Consider the following 16151-nt stretch of genomic DNA (forward strand, 5'->3'; position numbering starts at 1 on the left):
CCTTGTGTACTTCTGCTCAGCTGTCCACACTGAGAACAGGCTCAAAGCACGTGTAAGAGGTATCCCAATCCTATCCCTGCCTGCTTGCCTGAATCCCAGAATACATCCATTGCACTTCTCTCCCTTCAAAGTTAGGGTTGCTCAGACACAGAGCTGTGCTATGTCTTGTGATTTAATTCGTTGTGCCTTTGCAGTTGCATCTTCTATGGAGAGATGCTATCTCTTCCTGGTGCCTGATGGTACTTGATGCGTTATTCTCACTGTAAGGCATGGGTGGATGTTTCTTTCAGGGCTGGCTAAACCTGTTCATTTTGATCAATATTCGCTGGAAAATGTGTGGTCTCAGCCAGCTTCCCTACAAGTGGTAAAAAGTCAACATATTTCTTTCATAGCACGGTGTGGTGGTGGGTTATGACTGTTGGGATCTGCTGTCAGAGCTGTTCTGAGTACACTGTCTTTCTAAAACCAGCTACTCTTGCAACCTGTTCTAATGAGATTTTTTTTTGTTTTGCAATGAAGACTTTGATGTATTAAAAAAAAAAAAAAATGCTTGAAACATGTTTTTCCTGTTCAGTTTTCAACCTCAGGAATTTTTCTGAAGATAAGCTAGCTGTTTGCACAACAAACTTAAGATGATAACTTCTTAAGAAAGAGGTTGTATTTGCAGTCTGTGATTGTAGCTCAGACTGATTCAAGTTTTGGTGCAGTTTGGCAAGTTCTATGCTGATTCACTTCAGATGAGAGAGCTGAAAACTTTATGCCAACTTGGGTGTGCAGAATGCGAGTCATTGCCTGATGGTCATTGCCTGGTCTGGTTAGGAAGAATATTTTTTATGATCTGAGTCTGTGCATCTTTAAAATTTCCCCTTTTATATATTCATGAAAATTTACCTAAATTCATTGAGGCTGTGCACTGAATGTGAATTACATCCTAGGAGGTGCCATATAGCCTGAGCTTTTATATATAAAAAAAAATATTGCATCAGAAGTATAAAGCCCCAAAACCTGCTCTCAAACCTCTGGAGTTATAAATCTTTGCAGTGCTAATGTGAAAATGCAAGAGCTAAGTGCATCACCCCTACGGGCTGCTTACTTGAAGTAAGACTTCAAGTCCTGAGACTTACAGAGGTCTCTGTTCAGGAGCTCACCAACATGTGGTCTCGGGCTGCTCTGTTTTCTGGATTTTTAAACCATTTCTGATGACCTTCTTTAAACACTGTTCTGGGTGTGAGGAGCAGAGTAGGTCAGCTTGATTTCCATGGAGAGCCAAAATTTGGGTTCTGTGTTGTTTAATGATGGGCCAATTCTGGGGATGACCCTTTCTGTGATACTGGCACTCTAAAAACAGCCTCTTAATCCATTCTTTCTGCTTGCTCCATGCAATACCTCTGTATTGCCAGGCAAGGATCAATTTTAGCATGCCCAAGATACATTCAAAGCACTACTTGGCTCTCAAACCTCTTCTGTGGAGATGGCTGCTCTGGGTAAGATGGACACAGAGCTTTTCAGAGGCACAGCTATGGGAACCTTCAGAGAATATTCTGCCTCAGGGATGGAGTGAAGTCTCCTCCTGATAGGCATGCAGCAATATTTTCTGTCAGCATGACTATAAACTATACCAACTTTTGGCTGGAAAGTCACCGTGATAGATGCTGCTGTATATTCAAATGTGCTTGAATTTAATTTGGACCTTGCTGGGGAAATAAACATCACCATCCCTAAAGAGACACTAGGCTATGAAACTAGTTGGTAACTGTTCCCTGAACGGATTTCAGGGAGATAATTTCTTGTTGAACATCTGGCCTTTTAGGTGACTGGCAGTGGTTAACTGTTTTTCAGTGAATACTGATCTTAATAGGAAGCGCAGCTGGTGCATACCTGTGGCAGGCCCTAAAACAGTAGTCCTGTTCACCGAGAGAGAGGTGAACTTGTAGTTGCAGATTGGCATGAGATAGCACATTTTTTCCCTTTCCTTTCCGGGAAAAAAAAAAAAAAACGAAATCTTATACCTCAGTGTTGAGAGGATTAATTAGTTACTGGATGGAAGCCATTAGTGTAAATGCTAAATATTGTTTTTCTGGAGAGTATATCAGCTAGAACTGGCCAAGAATTTGAGTGTATGTTTCTCTTCTCCCATGGACTGCTTCATTAGAGTAATTACTGTTTGAAGTTTCCTACAGAGATATGTACGGGAGGGGAGGGTTTTGGCTAAAAATTAGCTTGATGGAAATCTTTCTCCAGCTGGCTTAGTCCTTCCACTCTTCTGAAGTGCTTCTCCAGAAGCAGCGCTCAAGAAGAGCTGCTGCTTCCCTTCACAACAAGAAAGTACGTTTCTGCCTTTCCCTGCTTCTCTCTCGTTGTGAGTTAAATAGCTGTCTCCACGTAGGCATGCAGGGAGCTTGGGAGAAATGGAAGGGAAATCACCACCCAGCATTCCCACTCCATCCACACAACATGGTGTCGGTGATGCACGGCTGCATGGCCTGCAGGCAACTCTTGTGTGACCCTCCCAGCAGTTAGCATTCTCTGAAGCTCTTTCTTCACCCTGGGTAGCTGTTTCTTTCCTCAACTTACAGCCAGTAATTAGGCCCCTTCCTCTCTCATCCTCGCCCAGCTGTTGCAGGTGCTTTCTCAGCAGCCCACCAGCCTGGAACGGAGTCACTGCATCCACTGGGAACTGAAGCTCAGAAGGTGGAGTGACCCTACCGCATCCTTCAAAGGACAGAAGGCGAATTTGAGAGTCATTTTTTAGCTTCTAAACCAGGACAATCATTTTTAGCTGCTAAAAACTTGCCACAAAAACATCCCTGCTGAGATTGGAAGTGACAGTCCTAGTGCTCCGAAGCTGACTGCTAGAATTGAAGTGCTGCTCTGGCACAGCGCTGGGACATGCTGGTCTGTGCTACAGGGAGAGGGTGGGCAGCTGCCACTGAGCCGCCGCCACCTCCCACACACAGCTTTCCACGTGCACCGCTTCAAGGGGTGCACAGGTCATGCCCGTGGGACAGACTGTGCTGGTTTGTACTCAGAAAGGCTGATGATGATATAAGTATATACATTTAGTAGTGTTTCAGGAACATTTTACTGTGTGCTGCCTCTTAGGCTCAACTTTCCACTACTCCCTTTTGCTTTCTTCCCACCTGCAGACCAAAGCTGGCAGTATCTCTGTTCCCACCTTGACTTCTAGGCATGGTACAGACTGACTTTTGTACTTTAGGCTTTCTTGTATATATACAAGCAGCTTTCTTCCTTTGAGATCCGAGAGCACAGTTCAACTTTCCCACTCGGGGGTAGGAACTACTTCCTGGAAAAGTTTTTTCCCTCCGTTTCTAGTAGACTTCAGGATGGCTGGAGGGAAATACCTTCTGCCGACTGCTGGGTGAGCTTTAGAGGATGAGGGCTTTGTGCCCATGCCAGCTGCCTGCAGTGGTAAAAAGGGGCCTGTGCCTGGCAATTTTCTCCTGTTTGCTGGTGCTTGTCTGACCAAGGAGGCTGTGTACTTTGTGCCCTAGAGCTGTGCTCTTGCTGGGACACTTCCCTGTCACTGCTCTCCTTGTGCCTCTGACAGATGGTGGCAGCAGCACTCTGTTCTCTCTTGTGATGACATTTTTAAGTTTAGTTCATCAGTTCTGACACTCTGAAGCTGAAGTACTTGATAACAGGCTATGACAAGAAAGGGTCGTGCGTCTTCTTCCATTGTCACGTGCACAAGCTTCAAGTGAGATGTCCTAAGAGATTGCCAGGGGTGCAATTCCTTATGCTTGAAGCTGTCTGCGGCTCCTCTTCCTGTTGTCTTTTCAATGTAGATAATTGTGCCGTTCTTGAATGTGTGTCAATTCAGCATAAGTGAGTTTTAGTCTTAGAAATAGCAGCAATAAACCAGGGTTGGCTTTTCCTCTGATCTAAGCCAAAGCAGAACCCTGCTCTGAACACATGGGTAGTGTAGAACTGCCTGCTGACAGCACTGGGTGAGGCAAACCCTTCCGTAATGCAGGCTTTGCTTCTCTTAATGAACGAGCCTGGAAAATGTGATTTCACTTTTGTAATTTAATTGATTATCCTGAGGGCTTACAAGACTTGTAGCTCCATTTTACAATTTGGTACTAAGGAATTTTGACCCTGAGAAAGAGAAACAAAAGGCCTCATTTCTCTATTTGTCTGCCTCCTTAACCACACGGGCACATAGGAGGCTCTCTTTGCATGAAGAACAATAAAAGATTACGGTTTCAGTTTTAAAAAATTACCTTCCTTTCCTGCTTTCATCAAGCTATCCTACAGAAGAAAAGATATAGCTAAACCTCAGCTTAAAGTTGCAAATACAGCTTGCCCAAATTTTCTCATGTACTGAAACAAGCCTGGTCTGTAGCAGGTCACAAATGGTGTTCAGATGTAAATAAAGACACCTGGGGAGAAGCTTCGGCAGGAAACTGGTATTGGCTGTGAGCTTGTGTTTGCCCAAACCAGCTATAGCTGTGCTCCTGGAGGTGCAGACCAGGGTGCGAGAGAGGGGCAGAAGCTGCACTGCAAAGCTCTCAAGGACATCTACTTTCATAACACTTTGGCCTTAAGGAATTGTTAACAAGAGCTAAGCGTGGGAAGAAGAGTCTTGCAGTAACATACCCAGCATCTAATATGATGGATCAATAAGCAGGTATCCATGGGGTTTATACATGCTTACTCTCAACAGCTTCATGTACGCGGATGAGTAGTAGCAGCAGCAAAGTTGACTGCAGTAAAATCCTCTGTACCAGATCCACATGGTGCATAGCAGAATTATTTTCAGTTGTGCATATTATTTTATTGCATGTGCATGTCTGTCCTGAATATTTCTAAAGGGTTTAATGACTAGGGTTGGGGGAGGGAAAGGTTTTGGATATCAGATGTAGATTACTAATGAGAACCGATGTTTCTTTCTCTGCTTCAGCAGTGGTCAGACACCATTATTATATTAAAACAATTCTGGAATAGTTCCTCAGTGCTCAAGCCCAGGTCTGCACTTGGATCCTGTGTAAATGGTTTTCTGCTCCAAAACCACCTTTTTATTTATCTGACTGTTACTTTTTTTTGAGACTGTATACCATAAACTAGCTAAACCTACATAGCAAAGTGAATTTGGAAAGTTTAGTGCTTATTGTGTTGGAATGGTGCTGGGATTAGAAATGCCTTTATTGGATAGGCATGACAGGAACATGCAGTTAATATCTGCGTGTAATTGAAAACTTCAGTCTTGTCTTAGGTGAGGGATTTACATGAGTATTAATGTGACGTCACAGCAGTGGAGAAGCAAAATAGCCCAAAGTGAGTTGGCATCGTTGCAGCAAGCTCCTAAATGACAAGGTTCAGTAGCGCCAGGTGCCGGTCCTGCAGGTGCCTCTGACGGCTGCTCTGGCACAATCTGCAGGAACTGGGCATCACCTGCCGGGGGGCTAAGTGGGTGGACTGCTCTGTGGTGATGGGCCTTCCCCACCTCCGACTCCTTGAACAGAGGACCTAGGCTTGCAGATCTCTCAGGAACCTCTGTAGTGATGCAGCTATTTTGTATCCTAATCAATTTTTCCTTGTGGCTTAGAAAGCTGCAGCTGTAGGGGTTTACTCACTGAGTGAATCACAGGAAAAATTAGTAGTTGTCATTATAAATTATCCCCTCACCCTCTTACCAGATTTCTGTTTGTTGTTGTTTTATGCTTTTTATTTATTTATTTATTTTGTCTAACATCAGGTTTTAGCTTAATATGAATTTCTGGGTAAGTCCTTGTGATTTAGTTGCGTGTATAAGTCGACTCTCCTCAGGAGTAGTTCAGTATTTTGTTAAGTTATGGCTCTGTTTGAATGAAACATGCTTGTTATTGCGTTCTTCTTCTTCTAAATCTTTTTTTTTTTTTAATGCAAAATGAACTGTTTTAATACTATTTCAAATCGTTTTACTTTACTCCAAACACCTCTAATTCCTGCCACGTGTCTGCTGTGGCTGCACTTCTCTTTCAACCTTTCTTTTTCCTATCTGGCAGAGCTGCACTTGGACCTGGAGCAGATGGCAGACATTGCAAGCATAGTGTGTGCTTCCCATTCCTGCACAGACACAGACCTGACACTTTGTATTGTCTTTCAACGTGAGCACTTGTATTAGCATGGGCTTAGTGCTCTGCAACCACTTTTCCTGTGCTTCTAACCAGGAAATGGTGCTATAATAAAGCACCAGCTGGAAAATTTCAATGACTTGATGTTGGCCGGTTGGGTTTTCAGGGAGGAACCAGCCTGCGGCGGATGGTTTCCAGACCTGATGTTTAGTGCCTAAAATCAGTAGATATAAAAAGAAAAGATAAATGCTGATCAAAAGCTTACAGAGTCTGGATAAATATTAAAAAAATGTTTTGTGAAGAACTTTATATTCCTACTAGGCTACTTTCATTCTTTTTTATCGCTTTATATATTTCTTTATTTTTTATTCTCTTTTATTTATTTTATTTTCCAAGTACATATGAAAGGCTCTCCCTTGCATTTTTGCTTTTTTTTTTGAGTGTTGCTAACCTCCCTTTCCAGATCAATGAGAGCAGTGGCATTTCTGGGTTGAGCTGAACTGCTGCCATCACTACCTACTCCTCCCGTAGCTGTAGGACTTCTGTCTTCCCCTTGCTGCCATCAGTTTTGCCTTGTCCTCTAGTGGGCATGACACTGGCCCAGAAGACAAATAGTGCAGAACTATTAGCTTGGTTGCTGCTCTGTGGGTCTGAGCCCTGGGAGCCATTCTCAGCATCTTCTTTTGTCCAGATACATCAATTTCTGGTAAAATCCATTTGGTCCCTGCATGCAGGATGAAATGCTAGGTAATCAGTACAGCCCTCTTAAAATGTCTGTGCATCATCCTTCTTGGCATTTTTAAGCATTCTTACCTCATCGAGAAAAGAGAAGCTGATACATACTCTGTTAACACGCTTCTGGAGCCATTTGGAAAATTGTGCAAGTGTTTATTTTATACTGTCATTTTAAAGGTATTGTTACAAATTAATGGCAGAGTCCATTAGTACATATATGTACATATATATAAAATATTATATACACAAGTGCATGTATACATAACATGTAAAAACTTGTAGGAACTATCAGTCCAAAACAGCAATCATATAAACTACTGTTTTGGGGCTAAGCAGAGGAACATGTGGGCACTGTATGTGGTATGGAGTAACGCCTCTGCAGGAACAGGACTAACTTCAGCCAAAACCCCTCATGGGGGAAGCTGGCCTAAAGCAGCAGTATAAACCAATGGGATTTACAGTCAAGTCCCTCCCCAGCCTGTTTCCATGGGTCTTGCTGTTGGTAACGCTTCATCTGCCGCTGAAATGTCTGATTTCTCAAATTGATTTATGTTTGGTATGATGAAAGATGCTTTCTATAAGAGGCTAATTACCTCTTGCAGCAGAAAATAACTTGTGAAGTATTATGCTGGATGTTTCCAAGACATGGTTTTGGTTGACCACAATTTCTCAGAGTGAAAGGGATTAGTAAAAACTAATTATTTTTTCCAGGATTTCGGCCACATAAACAGTTGATGTAGATTTTCTGAGAAGTGTGAAGTGATGCTTTCATCCCAGCAATCAAGCCTTGAATGTTTGGCATGAAGAATAGCTCCTTTTAGTGCATTCTAAACCAACACAAGTAGTTCAGGAAATGCAAAAGTAAAGCAAAATGTGGTGAGCTTAATGTTACCACTATTCACTCAGTGGTTTTTAAAAAATGACTGTTAGAAGTGGTTGTCTTCAGTGCCAGCTACCTAAGCTGCCAGGATGAATGTAACCTTTTAAATGTAGCTTGGTTTCTTTTAGGTTGATGGGTTGTTTTTTGTTTGCTTGTTGGGTGGTTTTTAATTTAAATTTTTATATATATATATTTTTTTTTTGGAAAGGGAAAAATGATGATGCTAAACTAATCAGTGGTCAATGCAAGCAGTTTCAGGAAGAAATCAAACTGCTTTGAATCTCGTAATCTTGCAGTAGAACACAAGGTTCTCACATTCTGCAGTACGAGAATACTGCAAGAAAAGAATCCAATTAGGACCTGCAGTAATGCAGCACAATAGCCAAGACACAGCTCCCCACAAACCACAGCGACAGATATTCAGATATTCTTATCTGTGGGGCTGCAAAGCAGAGGAGCAGTTCTGTAGTCTGGGAAACTTTGAATAGTAATTTGTAAGCGAAGGAGAGATACAGCCCTGGCTTCTTTCAGGAGGTTCTTGACCTGCACCGCTTCTGCTGACGATGTCCTGATTCACTTGCCTCCCTGCACTGATGGGCATGCAGGAATGCCTCACTGGCATTTCTCAATTGTGAGTAAAGTTTCAGGTCCCTTAACAAACATTTAAATAGGAATCTATTTTCCTGTTTGTCTAGACATTGAATACACGGAATACATTAGTATAAACAATGTTTCTGTATTAGGGTCTCAATTTTTTTTTTAATTCAGACAAAACAGGCGATCTGTTGTTATCCGTATCCATGTCCTGGTGTTGTGATGAGGGACTGGTGTAACCAGTCAAACTCTGTACAGACAAATTTTTCAGCAAGATTGGCCTTTTCTAGTGAAAAGGCCAGAAAAAGATCATTCTTTTTTGACAGCCAAACTGTTTCCGTAATTCTCCAGATATCAAACGAGACATTACTCCTATGTAGCAAGTGGTCTAAGTGAAATTTCTCAAGGCAGTAATATATTCAGCACCAGATTTGAAACGTTCAAAAGCATTATATTGTGACTGCAAACAGTGACTTTAGCCAATGCAAAATGCTAGTGAAATTGCACCACGGATCATTTGTGTTTTGGTTGTTTCTGCTTATGGACATGAGAGAACGTCATATACTGATGGTTTTTTCCCTTTTGAATAGGTGGAATTATGTTATTGGAGATAAATCAGAAATAAGTGAGATCAAATTAGAATCACATATGTATTGTGAATCTGCAGAGCAAATTGCCCCCTGCTTTTTTTTTCTGTTTTTTTTTTTAACTCAACAATCCAATGCAACTACTTTCAGTAGGTGGGAAAACCAAAAATGTGCTTTTATTTTCAGAAGTTTAGGATCACTCTGTTCTATGAGTAGCAAAAGAAAAAAAAAAAAGCAAGTATTAGGAGATGGTCTTAAAATAGTATCCTGCACCTCTATTTGAGCATATCAAACTTTTCTATTCAAAGGGGAAGTAGAATAAAAACGTTGTGTGCAATATTTTATAATAGAGCCTGAATAGATAGATTTAAAAATCCTTGTTTCATAAATATTGAAGACTCTTTAGAGATTTAAACTTCATTTTTTTTATTATTGCTTTCCTTCTTATGCATCAATTTAAAATCAAAGTTCCATGATACCATTGTGAAAGAAAAGCACGTCAGATGTGAAGGATGTTACCAGCAGTATGCAGTGGCACTTTTATGTATTGATTATAATGAAGCCTCTGCATGTCTTTTCATTATTTTTATTTCTGTAACTAAAATGAAAAGGAGTTAACGTACATCTTCCTCAACAAATATTTTTGTAAAATCAGCAGTTGATTGCTGAATGCCATGCTGCATGGGTTCTGGACATGTCCAGCGATGCACAGTGACTAGCAGAGGAATGCATCCCTCTTGTTTAAGCACGTCTGTTCTGACAAAGACATTTGTAAAGAAACTGGGTGTGGAGTGGTCAGAAATCAGAAAACTACATGTTGCAGCAAATGTGTCACAACATTCTTCATCCTTTCCCATTGAACTTGTAACAGTGTTTGATTCACAGTGGCTACAAACTCCACTGATATTTTGAGACTGCAGTGCACCTGAGAGTTCTTGAGCAGTAAACTCTAGCATTTGTTTTGGCAATGCTGGGCAATGCAATACAGGTTTAAAACACACACACACGCAGAAATGATTGGAAACAGTAAAAATACTGCTGTTGAATATCTTCAAAATAGCACATAATGACCTCCTACTGAATCTTACATGCAAGTTTTTGCAAAGGTAGTATAGAAATCTGGCCAAGTGTCAGGAGAAGACAAGGGAAGCTGTTTCTCAGGTACTTTGGGGAGTGAATAATCCCTTTTGGTGAAGTACAGTAAACGAATGTTCTTGCTTTGCCTACGCTTTTAATCTGATTGTTTTCTGTTATTTACTCCATTGGGTTAATTAAATTTTCTTAATAGCAGTAAATATCTGGCCATATGTGCACTTTCACAACTTTATGGTACAGGGCATACAGAATGGCTTATTAGTGCTTTCATACCCCTGTGACATAGACTGTAAACCTAGAAGAGCAAAAGCCATCAAGTATGAATAGTTCAGCTCCTCATGTAGCCATCTATGTCATAGAAAGATCTCTTTAAAACCGAACTAGGGGTATTTCTGCAGTTCTGAAATATGCCAGTACTTTCAGGCACCTGGTTTTGGTATATTGCTTAGAAACAAACTTAATAAACATAAATGAAGTCAAGCCTTATGCTTTTAGCTGATCAAAAATACTCCCTCTATGGCTATAAAGCTGTTTTTGCCTTTCCATATCCCCTCATTAAAAGGACCAAAATGGCTGCAGAGTCATCTGGCTTTCAGATTAGGACATATGACACTTTCCTTTAGCAGGCTGAAAAGGATAACAAGCCTTGTTGCTTAAAATTCCTTCTTGGGACAGAGCTGTGCATTTGCTGTCAGAGCAGCAATGACCAGTGGGTGTGCACATTTACCTTTTTTTTTCTATATTTTTTTTTCATACAAGGTTTCCTTTTTTATTTTATTTTAAATTCTATTCTACTGGCTTGTTTTCTAAGTGGAAAAGCCGGTCTGTCAGCTGGCATGTAGTATGGCCACAGCATCTGTCCCCATGCCAAAACATCAGATCTGTGGGAAGGGGGGAGGTGAGTTCCCACCTCAATTCACGTTAGGTGTGCTGGTGTCTTGCAGCCACTATAAATACTGCTTTGATTGGCATGGTAGAGGGTTATATTTTTGGTACTGCAGGTATACAAGGCTGTGGCTTAACATAATCAGGCACTACAGATTTCCAAATGAACAATCCTCACCTTTGCATTTTAGCACCTGCAGCACAGCTGCCTGGGACTGCAGGAAGCACGGTGGACAACGGGCAGGTGATGTTTCCATGCTGTCCCTGCCTGTGTCACCACTGGTTTGGTAGAAGTGAAGGTAGCTAGGCTCCAGAGGAGATATATATGTGAGATAAGGTTAAAAACTGCCTGAGTGTGTGTTATGTGCCAGAGAGGGTGCTGCTTTGCTGACTGCAACTTCAGCTGTGCCGGGTGCCCCTGCGTGCCTTGCAGCAGATGAGCTCCGGGAACAGATTCAGAAATGCTGTTTGCCCAGCTTCATCTCTAGCTCACTCTGTGTATGTCTCCTGTGCCGTCTTTCATTCACTAATCTGATTTATCAGCTATCCATCTCTCTGTAAAGTATGGGATTAATTTTTATGCACTATTTTGAGCATTATAGCCTATTTATATTCAGGTTATTTTGTAAAGTAAATAAAGCACGTTCCAATGTCAGGTATGCATTAGTAGCCCCTAGTGCTTTCACCTAATGGCTTCTTCTGTCAAAATGTTTTCTCTACTGCAGATCAAAAAAAAAAAAAAAAGTTATTTTATACTGCTTTTTAATATGGCAACTTTGAAGATCATTCCCATGTATTTGTGATTTTTATTTATGGTCACTAAGCCATGTCTGTGACAGTCTCTTTCTGTTTGTGATGAAAGTGTATTTTTACGCAAGATCAAGTTGACTGAAACAGTTTCATGTTCCCAGTGTTATAATGTGAAAGGCTGCAAACTGCTTGATAATTCCCTTCTGAGTAAAATTAGAAAGAAAAAAAAAGTACAATTAAAAGATCATTTAAATTACAGCCCTTTGTTCTACCTTGTTAGTTAACATTCTAAACAGCAATGTACAAACTGCATAATCTGTTTTGCTAGAATGTACCCAGTGCGGAGCCATCTGTGTAATAGTTGACATTATTTATATTCAAAAGGGACATTACGATAGCTGGAAAAGCTAACCGTTCCCAGCTAACCGTTTCCAGTGTGGCTCTAAATTATTGATTTACATTCATTCTCTATTAACCTACTATGAGTTCATCTGCCACTTTCAGCCCTCTTATCATGTTGATGCACTTCTAATTTTCCAAACTGAATAGTGATTTACTGCAAAGATGTTAGGATGAATTGTTCTCCAGTGAATATCTGAAAGCTTCTTATGCCCTAGAAAGCCTTTTTTTTTTTTTTCTTTGAAACCTGTGTCGGGAGCTCCTGTACTTAACAAGGCCAGCAGCAATGTCTTGACAATCCTGGAAATGTTCTTTCCTTTCTCTTCTTCCTGATTCACGGAGTATATGCCTGTATTTCCAGAAAAGGTATTTTATAAGATAATATTCTTGGTGTCTTTAGAGATAGAACGACCCTTCCAGTCTCTCTGTGCTTCATCCAGGATGCTCGTGGGCAGTCTGAGCTGATTTTCTCACCTATTTGGAGGGGGAAGGATGTCCCATCTTCTGCAGAGGGCTCTCATTGACTTCATTGGGTGCAGTACAGTACGTAACAGCATTCGGTAACTCTGTCATACTTGCGCTTCTTGAGTCATTTTTGTTCTTTTTAAAAATATGTTCTACATATTATAAAATCACTAGGTAAACCATATGACTATGTAGGAATTATATTATCTCTAAATGTGAATTTTTCCATTAACTTACATGATGAAATAAATTTTGAGAACATTTGAATTGGAAGCTGTATCTTAAAATTAATTTTTGAGAAAAATATACATCAGTGGTTAAGTAGATGGCAAAGTTATATGGAGGCCACGAAGGAGAGAAATTACATGTTCTAGGGCTGGCTGGTTTTGAAGAGATTTTCGCTGATCTATGTTAACTGCAATATAGTTTTTCTTCTTTTCATTGAATGTACAAAACTATTGCTCTAAGACTGTGCTCTATGTTGTTTGCTCATTAAAGACGGTTTTACCAAAACCCATGATAAAGCAATTAGCAGCCTATGGTAACTTGGCATGTGTTCTAGCTCAAGCCTTCCTCCATGTGGAGAGCCCAGCAGGAGCCGAGAGACCCTGCAGTTAACTGAGATGTGATCTTGTGTTGCGGGGGATCAAGGCTCCCTGTGTCCAGCCAGGATCTGCTGGGCTCACCAGGGGGCTGCTCCTGGTGCAGAGCTCCTGCTAAGTCTAGTGCTGTAACCCCATGTTTCTCTTCATTTGTAGCCTTGAGCCCCACATCCATTGTCTTGCATATAGTCACCAAGAGCTCCTTGATGCCGCTCCCACCATAGCGATGGCATTGTTCTGTGTGAAATCCCTCCTTGTCTGCCACCATCACCGAGTCTGACTTGAGGCTGATTTTAACGATTGACGTGGAGATTGTAAATTGGATCCTACTGTGAAACTATGCCAGAACAGAAAATATTAATCAAAATTACATGCACACAGCCTTTTCATCCCTGCCTCCGCTATCTGCACCCCGATCCCTGGAAGCACTATGCAACATTCAAATTGTCTTGTGAGTAGTCAAATCTTGAAAAAATGATTTTTCCCAAGTACTACAGTGCCATAACCCAACTCAGAATTATGTATCATAGAGCAGAGGCAACATCTCTACTTGTTCTATTAAAGTATAATTAATTACCATTTCAGTAGTGCTATTAGGTGTCTGTAGTCATCCAGTGCATTGAAAAATAACAACAAAGGTTCTTATTATCTAATTGTTGACGTTATGCATTGTGGATGCAACCTATTAATATGGAAATACTGACACATTCATCAGGAATAATTTACATGGTGTATTTCCTGACCTAATAATGAAAAAAGTAGGTCAGCCTCCAAGTTTCTTGAAATGGGAATTAAATCTTTTTAGCATCAAAGTCTTCAATAGTTTTACACAAATGGTTTAAACTTGCAAACCTTGCACATTTAAAGTGTTTTTCCCATGATGATGACTTGGAGATATTTCTAATAAATTGCAATAGTACATCAGCAGTGGATTTCCTTGGCTTTCTCATTATCTCACTGATTTTTACAATTTAATGGAATTAAAAAGAACAAAGGACATGCCTTACCAAGCGTTGTCATCTGAGGAAAGGATGTTTTTGAAGTGATATTTTAAAAAACGAAATGTAGTTAATAGAAGCTTATGCAAAGCACTCTTTATTTTTTCCCCCTCCTCAGGAAGTATTCAGTTCATCATTGTGCATTCCAGATTCTTTGTTGTTGCTAGAGAGTATATATAGCATGTGATCCCTTTGAATATTAAGCTGCTAAGTCTTAACCCGGCTAGCTTTTTGTAGAAGGTGTATTTGTGAAGTAGCTGTTGTATTTACGACTAAGATGATTTCAGGATTTAATCAGTGTCTACCCATCAAGATGATGATCCGCTTTCCGGAGCTTTGATTCTTTGCTCTTGTAAATGCTGGATGTTGGCATGCATTTTAGGAATACAAAGGTTTCCACGTTGGATTAGAATTGATGTCTGTCAAATGGCGTGCTTCTCTTTGGTCGCACCTGCTCTGCAGGGAAATTTGACTGCAGTGCATGCAGGCTTACTCCTGTGGCTTCAGCTGAAGGCTCCATCCTGTCACAGCTTGGCCAACCACCTGCCCGTGTTTCCTTCCTTGATGAGTGTCATCCAGCTTCTTCAGCTGATGTGTCCCACGTTGAACTCCACGTTGCTCTGGCTGTAGCATGGTGGCAAATGTAGAAGTACAATGAAAAAGCAAAACAGGAAGACCAAAAAACAGGCAGGGAGATTGTCATGGTGGTTCTTGCACCGGCCCGTGTGGCATCTGGGAAAGGCTCTGTATATTAGAGCCATGCACCTCCACCTATTCATGGTGCTTTATGCTCTGAAAAATGCGTGTTCTGATGGACTGCTTCGTGCATTGCTTACTGTCAGTTTGAATTGTTCGGTGAAAACACACGCTTGAGCTCTCCTGTTATGCAGGAATATATTTTTAAAGATTATGCCCTTCACCAGTGCTTTCACTATTTTCTCCAGCTAAATATCACAGCCGTGAGCTCTCACCCAGCAGATAACTTGCTGCTAGATGCTCAGACGCTAACTTCTTTAATATTGCACACATTGTTAGCTGGTTGTCAGAACAGTTGTGCTCTGTAGGGTGTTTTCTGAATGAATGGTTCTTGTTTTCTGCTGTAAGGGAAGATGTTTAGCTTTGCCCATTTAATGTTTGATTGCCCTCCCCATGTACAAGATGGCACATAGGTTCTGCTTCAAAAGCAGAGACTTGGCTTTTTCCTCCTTCTGGGTCTATTAAACCCTTGTCTCCTCTACTGAAAGCTGAGAATACTGTAAATTCTGAGTCCTTCTGCTTTGACTCATGAACGCTGTGATCCATGAGCTGTGCTGAGTCTGTCAAATATTTTTTGAGGGTAGTAACTTCTGATTATCGGAATCACAAGCCAGATATCAGATAGTGGCTGAGCATGCTCTGGTCGTGCCTCTGTGCATATTTGGGAAATGGGGAAAAACTCTGCTTTTTGGCCTGTTTGTGGTCACTTTCTCTGAGAAGTTGTTTTTATTTTAGAGCAACGAATGTGGCAGAAGAAAATGAAATCAGGGCATGAAGAACATCCTGTGATTTGAAGAACTGGCTGATTATATTTGCTTGGTGAATTTTTGAGGTTTTATAATAGTAACATAAATTTTGGGGGCTGAGTAGTCTTGGTGGCTGATTAAGTATTTTGAATACTTGTCTATTTTTAGAAATGAACTCAAACCAATGCTTTGTAGTATCATGAAATTATTTATGCAAAAGTTGCTTCATTTTTAGGTCTAATGAAATCCCACAAAGAATACACAAACCATTAGAGATCTGGATTCTATGAAATTTCTAACAAGGCCAGATCACGCAGAGGTTTAGGAAAAAAAATATTATCTGAAATCCTATTTACTCATAGTAGTATGTTCAGATTTCATTGCAGAAATGAGAATTGTTTTAGGATTCCCAGGCCTCAGTTTTTAATATTTGCTTTCTGAGAGAAAATTAGATTGATCTCAGAATAATCAGTTTTCTCTGTTTAATATGACAATGTTTTCTACGTGAAATGACATGCTTCCATAAAGGTAAACGGTGGGCTACTCTTAGTCACATCTCCTAGAGGACAGTGCCACTGTATA

General features: G+C 40.7%; 1 protein-coding gene across 6 annotated transcripts in view; it reads left to right on the plus strand.

The window, feature by feature from the left end:
* Nucleotides 1-16151, plus strand: part of HTR2C (5-hydroxytryptamine receptor 2C) — a 282289-nt gene that overhangs the window by 116176 nt on the left and 149962 nt on the right. For 2 of the 6 annotated variants that reach the window (XM_013183341.3, XM_067005376.1), the window contains exon 1: nucleotides 4421-4651. The exons of the other annotated variants lie outside the window; for them this stretch is intronic. The gene's annotated coding sequence lies outside the window, so the exon portion shown is untranslated. Of the gene's footprint in view, nucleotides 1-4420; nucleotides 4652-16151 lie in introns of those variants that run through there. 6 annotated transcript variants of the gene reach the window in all.

This window comes from Anser cygnoides, chromosome 13, assembly GCF_040182565.1.
Source record: "Anser cygnoides isolate HZ-2024a breed goose chromosome 13, Taihu_goose_T2T_genome, whole genome shotgun sequence".
Taxonomy (NCBI): domain Eukaryota; kingdom Metazoa; phylum Chordata; class Aves; order Anseriformes; family Anatidae; genus Anser; species Anser cygnoides.